The sequence below is a fragment of the Tamandua tetradactyla genome, chromosome 15 (assembly GCF_023851605.1).
Source record: "Tamandua tetradactyla isolate mTamTet1 chromosome 15, mTamTet1.pri, whole genome shotgun sequence".
Classification (NCBI taxonomy): Eukaryota; Metazoa; Chordata; class Mammalia; order Pilosa; family Myrmecophagidae; genus Tamandua; species Tamandua tetradactyla.
In genome coordinates this window covers 75,963,193-75,978,643 of record NC_135341.1, presented here as the reverse complement: position 1 = coordinate 75,978,643, position 15,451 = coordinate 75,963,193, and the positions used below count along the sequence as shown (strand labels likewise).

General features: G+C 36.0%; 1 protein-coding gene and 1 pseudogene across 4 annotated transcripts in view; one reads left to right on the top strand and one right to left on the bottom strand.

Moving 5' to 3' along the window:
- Nucleotides 1-4,722: 4,722 nt before the first annotated feature.
- ACP3 (acid phosphatase 3) overlaps nt 4,723-15,451 on the bottom strand; it is a 182,352-nt gene continuing 171,623 nt past the window's right edge. For all 4 annotated transcript variants that reach the window (XM_077130129.1, XM_077130130.1, XM_077130131.1 and 1 more), the window contains one exon: nt 4,723-5,664. The gene's annotated coding sequence lies outside the window, so the exon portion shown is untranslated. The remainder of the gene's footprint in view (nt 5,665-15,451) is intronic.
- Nucleotides 6,920-7,097, top strand: LOC143658062 (DNA-directed RNA polymerases I, II, and III subunit RPABC4 pseudogene; annotated as a pseudogene).

Here is a 15,451-nt window from a genome sequence, read left to right as displayed (position 1 = left end):
CCGCCTCCAGTTGTAAGATTCATAAGATATCTCCCTACATTTTCCTCTAACTGTTTTATGGTCTTAGACCTAATGTTTAGATCTTTGATCCATTTTGAGTTAATTTTTGTATAAGGTGTGAGATACGGGTCTTCTTTCATTCTTTTACTTATGGATATCCAGTTCTCTAGGCACCATTTGTTGAAGAGACTGTTCTGTCCCAGGTGAGTTGGCTTGACTGCCTTATCAAAGATCAAATGTGCATAGATGAGAGGGTCTATATCTGAGCACTCTATTCGATTCCATTGGTCGATATATCTATCTTTATGCCAATACCATGCTGTTTTGACCACTGTGGCTTCATAATATGCCTTAAAGTCCGGCATCGCTAGACCTCCAGCTTCGTTTTTTTTCCTCAAGATGTTTTTAGCAATTCAGGGCAACCTGCCCTTCCAGATAAATTTGCTTATTGGTTTTTCTAATTCTGAAAAATAAGTTGTTGGGATTTTGATTGGTATTGCATTGAATCTGTAGATGAGTTTAGGTAGGATTGACATCTTAATTATATTTAGTCTTCCAATCCATGAACACGGTATGCCCTTCCATCTATTTAGGTCTTCTGTGATTTCTTTCAGCAGTTTTTTGTAGTTTTCTTTATATAGATTTTTTGTCTCTTTGGTTAAATTTATTCCTAGGTATTTTATTCTTTTAGTTGCGATTGTAAATGGGATTCGTTTCTTGATTTCTGCCTCAGCTTGTTCATTACTAGTTTATAGAAAAGCTACAGATTTTTGAATGTTGATCTTGTAGCCTGCTACTTTGCTGTACTCATTTATTAGCTCTAGTAATTTTGTTGTGGATTTTTCTGGGTTTTCTACGTATAGTATCATATCGTCTGCAAACAGTGATAGTTTTACTTCTTCCTTTCCTATTTTGATGCCTTGTATTTCTTTTTCTTGCCTAATTGCTCTGGCTAGAACTTCCAACACAATGTTGAATAATAGTGGTGATAGTGGACATCCTTGTCTTGTTCCTGATCTTAGGGGGAAAGTTTTCAATTTTTCCCCATTGAGGATGATATTAGCTGTGGGTTTTTCATATATTCCCTCTATCATTTTAAGGAAGTTCCCTTGTATTCCTATCTTTTGAAGTGTTTTCAACAGGAAAGGATGTTGAATCTTGTCAAATGCCTTCCCTGCATCAATTGAGATGATCATGTGATTTTTCTGCTTTGATTTGTTGATATGGTGTATTACATTAATTGATTTTCTTATGTTGAACCATCCTTGCCTACCTGGGATGAATCCTACTTGGTCATGATGTATAATTCTTTTAATGTGTTGTTGGATACGATTTGCTAGAATTTTATTGAGGATTTTTGCATCTGTATTCATTAGAGAGATTGATCTGTAGTTTTCTTTTTTTGTAATATCTTTGCCTGGTTTTGGTATGATGGTGATGTTGGCTTCATAGAATGAATTAGGTAGTTTTCCCTCCACTTCGATTATGTTGAAGAGTTTGAGGAGAGTAGTTGCTAATTCTTTCTGGAATGTTTCATAGAATTCACATGTGAAGCCATCTGGTCCTGGACTTTTCTTTTTAGGGAGCTTTTGAATAACTAATTCAGTCTCTTTACTTGTGATTGGTTTGTTGAGGTCATCTATTTCTTCTTGAGTCAAAGTTGGTTGTTCATGTCTTTCCAGGAACCTGTCCATTTCATCTAAATTGTGGTATTTATTAGCGTAAAGTTGTTCATAGTATCCTGTTATTACCTCCTTTATTTCTGTGAGGTCAGTAGTTATGTCTCCTCTTCCATTTCTGATCTTAATTATTTGCATCCTCTCTCTTCTTCTTTTTGTCAATCTTGCTAAGGGCCCATCAATTTTGTTGATTTTCTCATAGAACCAACTTCTGGTCTTATTGATTTTCTCTATTGTTTTCATGTTTTCAATTTCATTTATTTCTGTTCTAATCTTTGTTATTTCTTTCCTTTTGCTTGCTTTGGGATTAGTTTGCTGTTCTTTCTCCAGTTCTTCCAAGTGGACAGTTAATTCCTGCATTTTTGCCTTTTCTTCTTTTCTGATAAAGGCATTTAGGGCAATAAATTTCCCTCTTAGCACTGCCTTTGCTGCGTCCCATAAATTTTGATATTTTGTGTCTTCATTTTCATTTGCCTCTAGGTATTTACTAATTTCTCTTGCAATTTCTTCTTTGACCCACTTGTTGTTTAAGAGTGTGTTGTTGAGCCTCCATGTATTTATGAATTTTCTGGCACTCCGCCTATTATTGATTTCCAACTTAATTCCTTTATGATCCGAGAAAGTGTTGTGTATGATTTCAATCTTTTTAAATTTGTTAAGACTTGCTTTGTGACCCAGCATATGGTCTATCTTTGAGAATGATCCAGGAGCACTTGAAAAAAAGGTCTATCCTGCTGTTGTGGGATGTAATGTCCTATAAATGTCTGTTAAGTCAAGCTCATTTATAGTAATATTCAGATTCTCTATTTCTTTATTGATCCTCTGTCTAGATGTTCTGTCCATTGATGAGAGTGGTGAATTGAAGTCTCCAACTATTATGGTATATGTGTCTATTTCCCTTTTCAGTGTTTGCAGTGTATTCCTCACATATTTTGGGGCATTCTGGTTCGGTGCGTAAATATTTATGATTGTTATGTCTTCTTGCTTGATTGTTCCTTTTAATAGTATATAGTGTCCTTCTTTGTCTCTTTTAACTGTTTTACATTTGAAGTCTAATTTGTTGGATATTAGTATAGCCACTCCTGCTCTTTTCTGGTTGTTATTTGCATGAAATATCTTTTCCCAACCTTTCACTTTCAACCTATAGTAGCCATGTTTCTTGATGATGATTGAATAATGATATAGCTTTCACAATGTGACTGTGTGATTGTGAAAACCTTGTGTCTGATGCTCCTTTTATGTATCTTGTCAACAGATAAGTAGAACATATGGAATAAAAATAAATAATAGGGGGAACAAATGTTAAAATAAAATTAAAAAAAAATTTAGTGGGCTACTGGTGAACTGATGCCCTTCATTAACTGATTTCAGGAAGGATCTGGCTATCTCCATGAGACCAGACCATGAAGCAGATTTTCCAATGATGAAAAACAGGCAATCTCCCTTTCTGAAGCCAGAAGAAAAGCATGAATGGCCTTTTCTCAAAGCACAATGAACTTGAAAATTGTCCAAGTGATTAAAACAGTCACTTGGTTCATCTCCCAAATTCCAAACCTTAGATACAAAAGTCAACACGTTTCTCAGCAGGCTTGTGGCACAGCACAGGAAATAGGACAACTCCTCTAATGTGTCCTGGAGGGAGAGGATGGTAAGCCTCAACAGGGAAGGGTTTTTGTCCTTTTTGTTCATTGCTATATCCCCAAGGCTTAGAAGAATGTCAGAGTGGGAACTCAATAACTATTTTTAGGATGGATGGATGGATGAATGGATGGATGGATGGATGGATAGATGGCAGATGGATTGATGGTGGATGGGTGGATGGATGAATATTTCCTGTCTCACTTGGCACAGTTAGGCTCATGTTACTACACTACCCAACTGGAGGCCCTCAGAAAATGCTTGACACAGAGAATAAACCCCAGATCTTCAGCCCTCTGCAATGGACAAGGCTATCCAGGTTAACAATCTGATATATTGATAAAGTATGCAGATATTTGGCCACACATGCCCTAATACCCCTGCCTAGCAAAAACTTGTGCTGAAACCTCTGATCAGAGTTGCCATATCTCCCCCTCACTGTTGTGCTGCAAAGTCACTGCCAAATCCTGTCATCAAAACTGAATGGTTTGAAAGTCTATTATAAGCTCTTCAAAGAGTTATTCAAACTTGACCCCACGAAAAAAAAAAGAAAGAAGGAGAGGGCGGGCCATGGTAGCTCAGCAGGCAGAGTTCTTGCCTGCCATACCAGGAGACCTGGGTCCAATTCCTGGTGCCTGCCCATGTTAATAAAAAAAAAAAAAGAAAGAAAGAAAGAGAGAGAGAATCAGACCCAAATTCAAGTTTGTTCCAGAAACTAGAAGACATAGCAATAAAATCTCTCTAATGAGAAAATACTTTTATCAAATTAATATATTGTAGACCAGTGCTTTATAGACCACAATTAATTATCCTTTCAGGTGAAACATGCTGAAATAAAAATATGACAGTTTGCCTCATTAAAGATGCATTGCCCTTTTGAAAGATATTGATTTTAAGTAGTTTTAATCATTTTAGGGTAGCCAAATGAAAAGAAAATAGATTGAGCCATAGGATGGGAAAGAACTGCTGGAATTTGATGCTGATTTGGTGAATATGGAAAATGACTCCATTTCTCCATCTCTCTTTCCTTTACCAACTCCTGGGTTTACAACTCCTAAATACCAGTTTCAGGCATTTGGGTTCTATCTTCCCTATTTGGGCCACAGATTTACTATTTATGGCTTCATATATTTTTAATTGATCTCTTTTAAAGTGTTATCCTCATCCTATGTGGGAACTCAGAAATGCTAGTTACACATTAAACTAAGTATAAACTATTACAATTATGAAAAGTTGATCAATGCACACCACCTAAGATCATCTCATTTACTACATAAAAACACATGTAAAAAAAGAAAAAAACAAATGTAGCAAAAATGTATTTTAGTCACATTTAGTTAGCTAGTAATTCAAGAGTCAACTCCAATAATTCAAGAAAGTGATCCATTTGATTCTCAGTGGGAGCTATTTGTGCCAGGCAATGTTCCAAACGTCTCAATGCATTTATTCCTCTTTATACCCTTTATGAGGAGAGTATTTTTATACTATTTATCCCATTTTACAGATACACAAACTGAGACACAGCAAGGTTAAGTCACTTATTCTGATTGCATGGCAGGCCTTTTGGCCAAGCCAGAGTTCAATAATAACAGAGTGACTTCGGAGTTTATTCTTACAACCTAATTCTAAAGTGCCCCACTGGGTCTATCCTGAGATCCAATCTAAGTGTTCCTGTGCACAGGGATTGCTCCCAGTACAACTACACTGTTTCAACTTGCATTTCCATTATCCTCTCTAAAATTCTCTGATACTTCTCTCTGGGAATAATCTTTGAGACCCTATCCAGGAGTTAGCATTTGGGGAGGCTCTTGGACTATTCTGAGACCTTGGAAATGTGGTCTTATAGCCTTAGGCCATCCACTGGACAATATCTTTGATTCCATGATGTAACTTCTAGTGACTCATTACTGACACCAAATGCTATGCAAGCCTCAATTATTGTCAACAACTGTTTATTCCAGTCAATTTGCTGATCAATGTGAAGGATATAAGAGGCAAGCAGAACATGGCCATTGCCCTTTGTCCTACCTCCTGCTACATAACTAACCCATAATTTAGTGACTTAAAACAGGTGTTTTATTTTGCTCACAATGTGTGGGTCAGGAATTTCAGAAGGCCTTGAACGGGCAGTTTACCTCTGATCCATGTGGCATCAGCTAGGGTGGGTGGGATTGAAGGATGCACTTTCAAGATGGCTTCTTCATGCAGGTGTCTGGTGCCTTAGTGATTGTTGGTTTCCTTTTCTCTCCACCTGGTGTCTGATTCTCCAAGGGTGCTTCCTATGGCTTGGGCTTATCATTGCATGGTTGTCTCAGGCTAATCACACTTCTTACGTGGTGGCTTGCTTCTGTGAGGAAGGAAGAAGAGGACAGACCAGTTAAAGGCTATGCTCAGAAGTGTCATAGCATCTCTGCCAATATGTTCTGTTGGTCACAGCAGTCACAGACTCAACCACAGTCAAGGGGGTGGGGAAATAGATTCTGCATCTTGATGGGGGGAGTTCAAGGTCATTTGTGAAGGTCATTATATTTCTGTTTTCCCTAATGTCTAATTGAAGTTTAGCATTTCTGTCAATTTTGAATGTAGGCACCAATTACAGTCATTTTAGCAACATCTACGATTTGCTACTAATAGAAATCACAAGTATTTTTACGTTGCATTCAGTTGTTGCAAACATCTCAAAATATTTAGATTCCTCAGTACTTTGAAATATAGTGGTTAAAAAAGCTGTCACTAGAGCTTATTATGGAGAGTGTTAATAAAGAAGCAATACGTTTACAAAAATCCAAGATAAATTTAATATAGTCCTTCAATCTCTGGGTTGAAAAGTATTTCACAGATAGTGACTAACATAGGATAGGGATATCTTGCCACCTTTTCTTACCTCCAAAAAGCAATGTTTAAAAAAACAAAATAAAACAGAAAAGACTCTTGCTAGTTGAGAATCTTAAACATGAAAGGCAAATGAATCTTCCGTGACAATTCTGCTGCCCCTCTCTTTCCCTTCCCTTTGCCAGTATTTGAGTTAATTTGTATTCACTAGAAACGTGCCTCAGACAACCACATCAAAGGAAGCACTGAGCTAGGAATAAACAACAATGCTCCCGGATTGGAACTCAACCAAGGGAGGGACTAGAGACTAAGGGAAACAAGCTCCAATTTAAAAGAAAGGATAATTAAACATGTTAGGAGGGTTCACTTTGATTATGATATTCAAATTTCTGACTCCCCTTTTTTCCTAGTTCAAATAGGAAAAAAACTAATATTATATCAAGAGTGATAATGTCTGAATTCAACAATACTGTGTTTTCTTTACTAATAAAGACCAGTAGTGGTACAAAAAAAAAAGAAGCACTATATTACTCTATCACAATATAACACTGTGATAAGTATTTCAATTTAATTGGCATACTTTATGATAATATTATGTTTTATTTTATATATTTTAAAACATTATTCCCAAAGCAGTATATAGGTTGTACCTGAAAGCCAGAAGTTTCGTGACCCAAAATATGGTTTAAGAATTCCTGCTTTGAATGAAGAACAAATAAACACATAAAACAGAAACCATCCATAATGGTATAATCTAATGGTGACTGACAATGGACACCCAGAAGGACGTGTAACCCCCAAAAGCAGCAGCCAATGATCTCTATCTATGGAGAATGTCACACAGAAAATGAAGTAAAGTCCAGGGATGCAATCAGATGCAGAGAATGTGGATACAGAATAATGTACAAGAAAAGGACTAAAAAATTGGTGGGTTTTGAAACTCGATGAAACATGAATTCAGAGTAACATCTTCTCTTGTAGTTGGATTTGCCATTAATGTTTCATATTGTTGTATAGTTTTTGGTTAGCATAATTATCTTTATGAATACAAGTACATATACACAGTTTCACTTTATCTCATTTAAAAACCACATTGTATTTAGATATCTGTTAATAGAGATAATTTTTTGTTCTATTACATGGTTTATAATAAAAAATATATACACAACAAGAAAAAGTTCAACAATCCTATAGAAAAAACAGACAAAGGACAATACACAACTTTTCAAATCCTTACTGAAAGATCTACAGTTTGAAATGCAGCAGAACTATGCAGGGAGATAAGAATGTTTTGTGTGCATTAGATTTGGCAGTTGAATCAACATTAACACTCCTGAAAGCACTCCTTGAAGTATGGCAGGGATAAAGCAAGAATCAGTGGGATGATGAACTACCAGAGCAAAAGAAAATAAAAAAGATGAATGTAAAGAGGGAAAAGGGGAGGGAACTGGGGCAGGACTGAAGGTCACTGGATCAAGGGAAGAAGGAACCAACTCAAGAAAGATATTTTAATATATTTTAAAAAGAGGGGCTGTGTTAAGAAACTCAAGTGATTAATTGTGACTTTCAGGCTGGACAGGGAAAGAAGAGAGTTGAAAGGGAGTGGAGCTGACACTAAGGGGAAGCTATAGAGATCAAGAGACCAGAGGATTTTATGAGGTTAGATGGAGATGTGGGGGCAAGAAAGAACCAGGAGGATAAAAGGATTAGTCGGTCACGGGAATTTTGGACTTTGACTTCTAAGATGCTTACACTCCCAGTAATATATATGGCCCAATAAATGCGTAACTGGATTGCAGTGAAAGAAAAGTCATTGTAATTGAATTTGAGAAGGAATAATATTTTGGGTAGATGGTCTCCAAAACCTTTGAAAGTCTACAGTATAATAGCAGGAACAGAGGTGGCTAAGGAACTGAGATTCAATAACGGACATCTATAGAGAAATCAAGAGAAGATAGGGGCAGCTGTTCTCAGAAAAGTAGGCTTGCAGGGAGCAGAACAGAGCTGAGGGTCCTGAACTTTACAAGGCCATGGCGTCTAAAATGCAAAGCTGGAATTAAACTGTAAAACTCCAAAGTCCCAATAATTAACAGACCTACTTATAATATCTATAAGGCTATTATGACAATCCAATGAGATGACATATGTAAATAGCCCAGTGCCCTGGTAGCTACTGTTGTGGTTAATATAATTAGTCTTATTATATATCACTGGCAGCAGAGAGAAAACACAATAATTAACCACATTTGGGGGATGAGATACTAGAAGACAGACTAAGAGACCTACTTTGGGTCATGACACCAGCTTATGATGGAGGATCTAGGTTCGGGAACTGGTTCCTTATTCCAAACATTCAATTGAGGTCATTTTGAAAAATACAAGTTACATTTTTTTTTAACTCCCTAAATACCTATAGGTAAAGGTAAATCTGCTTTCAGCTTCATGTGAGCAACAGAAAATATCACGTTAGTAAATCCAATGAACAAACAATTTAATCTATTGTTAATTTTAAAGAAATATACTATACTAACATGAGATAGTAAGACACATCTCGAAATTGTGTTATGGGCCATTTTGATCAACTTGATACCAAATGTGCTAACAAAAGCTTAAAAAAAGAGCACATCTTTTGAATTTTAATGAATCTCTGAAATTTATAGATTGAAGTTATACAGATAAATGAGTTGATAGGCTAAAGGTCCATACACTCATTACGTGTCCATGCGGTAACTATAAAATTAATTTGCTAAATTTTTTTTGTGAGATGCAATTATATAATTTCATTTTCACCTGATAGATCTAGTCCATGGTCTCAATTACATATGATACAGATTAATTCATAGATCAAGTCATAGATCAAAACTGTCATTTTTTTTAAAGCTTAAGGTTATCTTATTCAACTATATGTCTTAGAAGACTTTCTTAGGCTTATTCAACAGCTATTTTTTTTGTGTGAAACAAAGTAGAAGCTGAGCAACAGTTGATGCTGATTTTGGAGGATAATTTGGCTCTGACCTCGTTTTCTTCAAAGGCTTTTTGAAGGAAAGGGCCATTTTTATTAAGAGAATTACTTTTACTCTATTTTTATTTTATTTTTTAAGTTTCATACAGTAAAGTCAACTTTTTTTCTTTTGGCATAGAATTCTATGAATTCTAATGTATATAGAGATCTATGAAACCACCACACCATCAGGATACAAAACAGCTTCGTCCCCTGAAAAACTCCATGCTCTCTCTTTATGTACACCACCTGTCCCTAGCAATAACTCTAGGCAATCACTAATCTGTTCTCCATTCTTACAGTTTTGTTTTTTTGATAGTAATAAAAATGAAACCACACAGTATGGAAACTTTTTAATAATTAAAATACATAATTTTATTTTCCTGATGAATGAATACAAACTACTTTGAATGCTCTTATTTATAACTACCTTAAAGTTTGGCCAATTTTAGTCCTATGGTGTCAAATCAGAGTTTAAAAGTTTTTTCTTAATAATATATAACTAAATGATATTTTAATAGGAACACAATATCTTATAATGAATGAATACAAATTTTTCTATTCTGTCATTATAATTCACAAGAACATGAAATAATGATGTATTTCAAGTTATATTTCTCCTTAAGGACTTGTTTAAATGTATAGCCTTTTCACTGAGAGCAGATGAAGCCACGTTATTCCTGTTCCCAAGAATGTCATTTCACTGCATAGCAGAGGTTGAATGCCAAAAAGACAAAAAGATAAGCAGATGAATACCTGTTCTAGTTTGCTAGCTGCTGGAACGCAATATACCAGGAACAGAATGGCTTTTTAAAAGGGGAATTTAACAAGTTTACAGTTCTAAGGCTGAGAAAATGTTCCAGTTAAAACAAGTCTATACAAACGTCCAATCAAAGGCAACCAGGGAAAGATACCTTGGTTCCAGAAGGCTGATGAAGTTCCCGGGTTTCTTTCTCAAGTGAGAAGGCACATGGCGAACACAGTCAGGGCTTCTCTCTCAGCTGGAAGGGCACATGGCGAACATGACGTCATCTGCTTGCTTTCTCTCCCTGGCTTCCTGTTTCATGCAGCTCCCCGAGAGGTGTTTTCCTCCGTCATCTCCAAAGGTTGCTGGCTGGTGGACTCTCTGCTTCGTGGTGCTGCAGCATTCTCCGCCCTCTCTGAGTCTCTTTCATTCTCTAAAATGTTTCCTCTTTTATAGGACTCCAGAAATGAATCAACACCCTCCCAAATGGGTGGAGACATGCCTCCACCTAATCCAGTTTAACAACCACTCTTAATTAAATCACATCTCCAGGGAGATGATCTAATGACAGTTTCAAACATACAATGTTGAATGTTAGAAGAAGAGGCTGCCTTAACAAAATGGGATTAGGATTAAAACATGGCTTTTCTAGGGTCCATACATCATTTCAAACCAGTACAATACTGTATAATCATTTTTTTTGGCATGGGCAGGCACCAGGAATTGAACCCAGGTCTCCAGCATGACAGGCAAGAAATCTGCCACTGAGCCACTGTTGCACCACCCAGTATAGTCATTTTTAATGTAGATGTACATTTAATAAGAAAGCAGTAGGAAATAGTGCTCAAGAAGAAATAAATAGAAAAAGTTAAAAATATTATAACAATTGAAGAGCTTTAATATTTTCTTCTAAAAGAATATTCACATTTTTATTAGCAGAGAGAAAACCTTTTGAAGCTGGCTTCTTGCACTCAGCATGCCTTTGAGATTCAATGAAGGTGGGTGTATAAAGTTTATTACTTTTACACTGAGTAGTATGCCATAGTACAGATGTCCCATATTTAGTTTATCTATTCACCCATTCAAGACATTTGTGTTGTTTCCAATTCTAGGCAATTATGAATATAGCTTTGATGAATGTTTATATACAGGTTGTTGTGTGGATTATTGGGTCATATGATATGTTTAACTTTATAGTATGCTGTCAAACAGTGTCCCAGACTGGTGATATCATTTTGCGTTCCCATCAGCAACAATGTATGAGAGTTCTGGGCGCGCCATATCTTTGCCAGAACTTGGTATTGCCATTAAGGTTTTTTGTATGCTGTAGGTCAGAGTCACATTTCATTATGTTTCCATGTGAGTATCCCATTATTGTAGCACCATTTGTTGAATTTGTATTCTGTATCTGCATTTATTTTTGTTGTGGATATAGATTACTTGCAATAAAGATTTTACTAAAACTTTAAAACCTAGAAACATTTGTCTAAACTTGTTTTCACATTCCTTTGTAGGACATTTAGTAAGAAAAGAAACTAGTCCAGTTTGGAATAATTTAGGAATAAGTTTGCGCTGCTACTGTAAAACATGGGTTTACAAATTAAACATTTCAGGAAAACATTTCATCAATTCATCATAAACACAAAAATAATAATAAACATTCACATAATTAAGGATGATTTTTATTTCTCCACAATAACCCAAAAGTAGGTTTTACAAATTATAAAAAAATGTACATCCTCTCTGCTTAAAAGAGGTTGTCATCTAATAGTCTAAGTATGAACTGTCCGATACAGTAGCCACTAGTCATATATTTGAAGCTTGAGTACTTGAAATGTGGCAAATTCTAATTGAGATGTGCCTTAAGGGTTAAAGACACATCAGATTTCAAATACTAAGTGTGAAAAAAATGAAAACTATGTCAATATATATTTTTTATTATTAGTTACATATTGAAGTAACATTTTGGATATATCGGATAAACAGAACTTACTAGAATTTATTTCACATTTATTTTTGCTTTTATAACCTGGCTTTTAGAAAATTTAAAATCACGTATATGGTTCATATTTGTAGTTCACATCATATTTCTGTTGGGTAGCCCTTGTTTAAAGCATCAAAATATAGAACATGTATATTACTGTTCAAATGGGATTCCAATAAAGAGAGCTTTGAAAGAGAAAAGTGACACTTTGGCTTTCAATTACCTGGAAATCCCCTGGCTAAAAGAAAGAGTCAAAGCTAACAGTACTAGGACAAAATAAAAAGGGACAGGAAGATGGGAGAATGGGGAACATGACTGAATTCAGGGGGAAGAAATGCCAATTCTCATATACAAAAAGATTTGTTGATTAAATGACTTTCAGTACGTTTCAGAATTCTTGCCTCTAATGTCTGCACTCTCCTAATGCCCTGAAGGCAAAAAATAGAGAGATGACTTTAATAATTGTCTTCTCTTACTACTTTTTTGACATTCTAGAGAGGGATATTCTAACTGTAACTCTTCTTTAGTACTGTTCCACATGAGCAGTGTTGATTTTTTTTTTTTTGCATGGGCAGGCACTGGGAATCGAACCCGGGTCTCCGGCATGGCAGGTGAGAACTCTGCCACTGAGCCACCATCGCCCACCCAACAGTACTGATATTTTTTTTTTTTTTATTCATTAAAAAAAGAATTAACAAAACAATTAGAAATCATTCCAATCTACATGTACAATCAGTAATTCTTAATAACATCACATAGTTGCATATTCATCACTTCTTAGTACATTTGCATCGATTTAGAAAAAGAAATAAAAAGACAACAGAATAAGAATTAAAACAATAATAGAAAGAAAAAAAAAACAAAAACAAAAAACCTATACCTCACATGCACCTTCATTCAGTGTTTTAACATAATTGCATTACAATTGTGTAGCAGTACTGATATTTTAACATTAGCAGATGTCTTTATTTTATTGTGATAATTTGGATTTATTCTAATCCTGCTCAAAACCTTTATAGTGGTTCAAATGCAGGGAAAAGTTTTCAGGGTAGAAGTTGCCTTGTCCCTAGTGATTGTCTTTCAAACAATGTTTATCGTCAGCTGTAACTGGACTGATTATTTCTAAACCATTGAAAAAGTCAATTTTATCAGGAGAGAGACTTTGCATTCTTTTTTGTTGAAGTTGGATGATTAGCAATTTTTCATTCTGTCATGAAGTTTGAAAAACAATTACAGTATTTATCAACATAGAAGCTCTGTAGACAGTAACGTGAACAACTGAGTTGAAGCGAGAGTTTTCTTTACAATAACCAAAGGGGAGAGTAAAAGGAAGAGAAATGGGTATGATAAAAAAGTCATTCAGGAACAATGGAAAGTAAAGTTCCCTTTAGCCACTGGCTGTATTAAAAGATGGTATGGGGAAAAGGTTGTGAGGGTTTTTCATTTCATATTCCACCGATTCTGTATAAGGTCATTATTGGAGTCAAACACCTTAATAATCACATCAGGGATGAACAATTTATCATCTAATTCAGGAGTTAGTAAATAATAGGTCCTCTATCAATGTTTGTTAAATGAGTGAGATTATCCATGACTTTTGGTTTTGTTTACACTTTTATTTTAAAGTCTAATCACTTATTAGCATAAGATAGAGTGCCTTAATTACTGATAACAGCTGACTACTTTACTGAGACAAAATTTGTCTTTTGCTCTTGTTGCTATGTATGTTTTTTCCTTTCCCATGCCAAGAACGTAGCCAGATCTTGTGTTTCTTTGCCTAGATGGGCTTTTGCATTGCAGCAGGAAGCAGAAATTGCCAGGCAAGAGAAGACAGCTTCTCAGACTTTTGTTTGCAATAGCCATGGCTAAATGAGGAGAATTAATGTAGAAAACCAGGGGTTAGAGGCAGGTGCTTGGAATTTAAGAGGTGGAAGCTGTGAGATCTGAGGGAAGAGGAAGATTCCTCAGACTAAGGGATGGGATGGGGCTTGGGGGAGTTTTTGTGCAGGGCAAAGCCCCCAGCTCTGTTTGCAGGAATCACCCCACGTGTGGGGAACTGGGCTACGGTGCAGGCTGGTTGACTCCAAGAAGATGGCCCAGGGCTCAGATGGTGGCAGACCTGCCTATCTTCAGATGACCATGTTGGCATGGGTAGTGAGTTTGCTGGACAGAACTCTAGATTTGTTCTCTGACTCCTCCCACCAATGTACTCTGGGACTTTCACTACAACCTGAGGAGGTGGAGAACACTACCAATGAATGAGATTGAATTTCCCACCAACTGTAAGATTGGGAGCACAGAGGAGAATAAAATTATTCAGAATAAATTTCAAGCTTCATGTAATATACCATTCATTAAAGCACTTGCTTGGGCAATGACCAATCCATAGCATAAAATGAAAAAACATTGTCCACAGAATATGAGAGCTAGAAGTTGACCTCCACGTTCATCAAGTACAGATTCATTTTTAGATTAGGAAAGCAAGGTTTAAGATGTAAAAGAACTTGTTCTAAGTCTTTGGTCCAAAGCTAGTGTAGAGCTGAGGTTGTGAGTAGTCAACCCTCAGTCCACTTTTCTTTCTGCTTGACTTATGAAATCAGACACATTTGTGCAATTAAAACACAATGTCATGGGTGCACAGGTGGTTCAGTCTTAGAATACTTGCCTTTCATGTGGGAAATCCGGGTTCGATTCCCGGACCATGCACCCCCAAAAAAACAAACAAACAAACAAACAAAAAAACAATGTCGTTTCATCATGGCCATGAATAGCCCTTATAAAAGTAACATCTCTTATTTTTAAATAGAAATAAATAAACCAAACTGTATACATATCAAGCTCTGACAGTGAAGGTTAACAAAAGGACCATGGTTACATGAATTTTCTATTTATTCCCCACTATAGAAATTATGGGAAAAAATGACCTGAGTCACAACTGAAGTGGTTGAAATTGTAGTTACTGAGAATTAAATACCTCTTTTAAAGTATTTTAAATATAGGTCTGTGCATGCATGGGTAAACAGAAGGTTGTTAGCTATTAAGCACTGGATAGGGTTTCTTTTCAGGAATGTGTATGTATGTCTATAATAAACCTATTTAATAGCAAAAGAAAAAGTTTATAACTTCCGATTGAGTCTTATTTCTTAAGAATCATCCTTTATTATACTACTTCTAGTCTAATCTATTCTTTAGATTATTTGGTCTTTCCTATTCTTTACATTTGTTCCTCCTTGTACCCTTTGCTCTTTACAGGAAAAGGGCTATTGGAATTTGGCTTCTTATTTCTCTCTGAACATCTGTGTCACAGGATACAACTGTTCTTTGCAGAAAAGCTTCTTTCTAGCTGAAAGAGAAGCCTGCCCCACTTCTCAACGATGAAGGGACATAACTAAGTAACCTGAGTGTGCGGTCATCTGTTAGTCCAGCTGCTGCCCTTGGGTTGCTCTGAGTTTAGTCTGTGCTCTAGGCAGGTTCAAAAGGAAGGATGTGGCAGGGTAATCCCCACATGGATTTCTTTTTAGCCTTTCTTTTGAATGCTACATCACAAAGAGATGTTGTAACATGGCGATTTA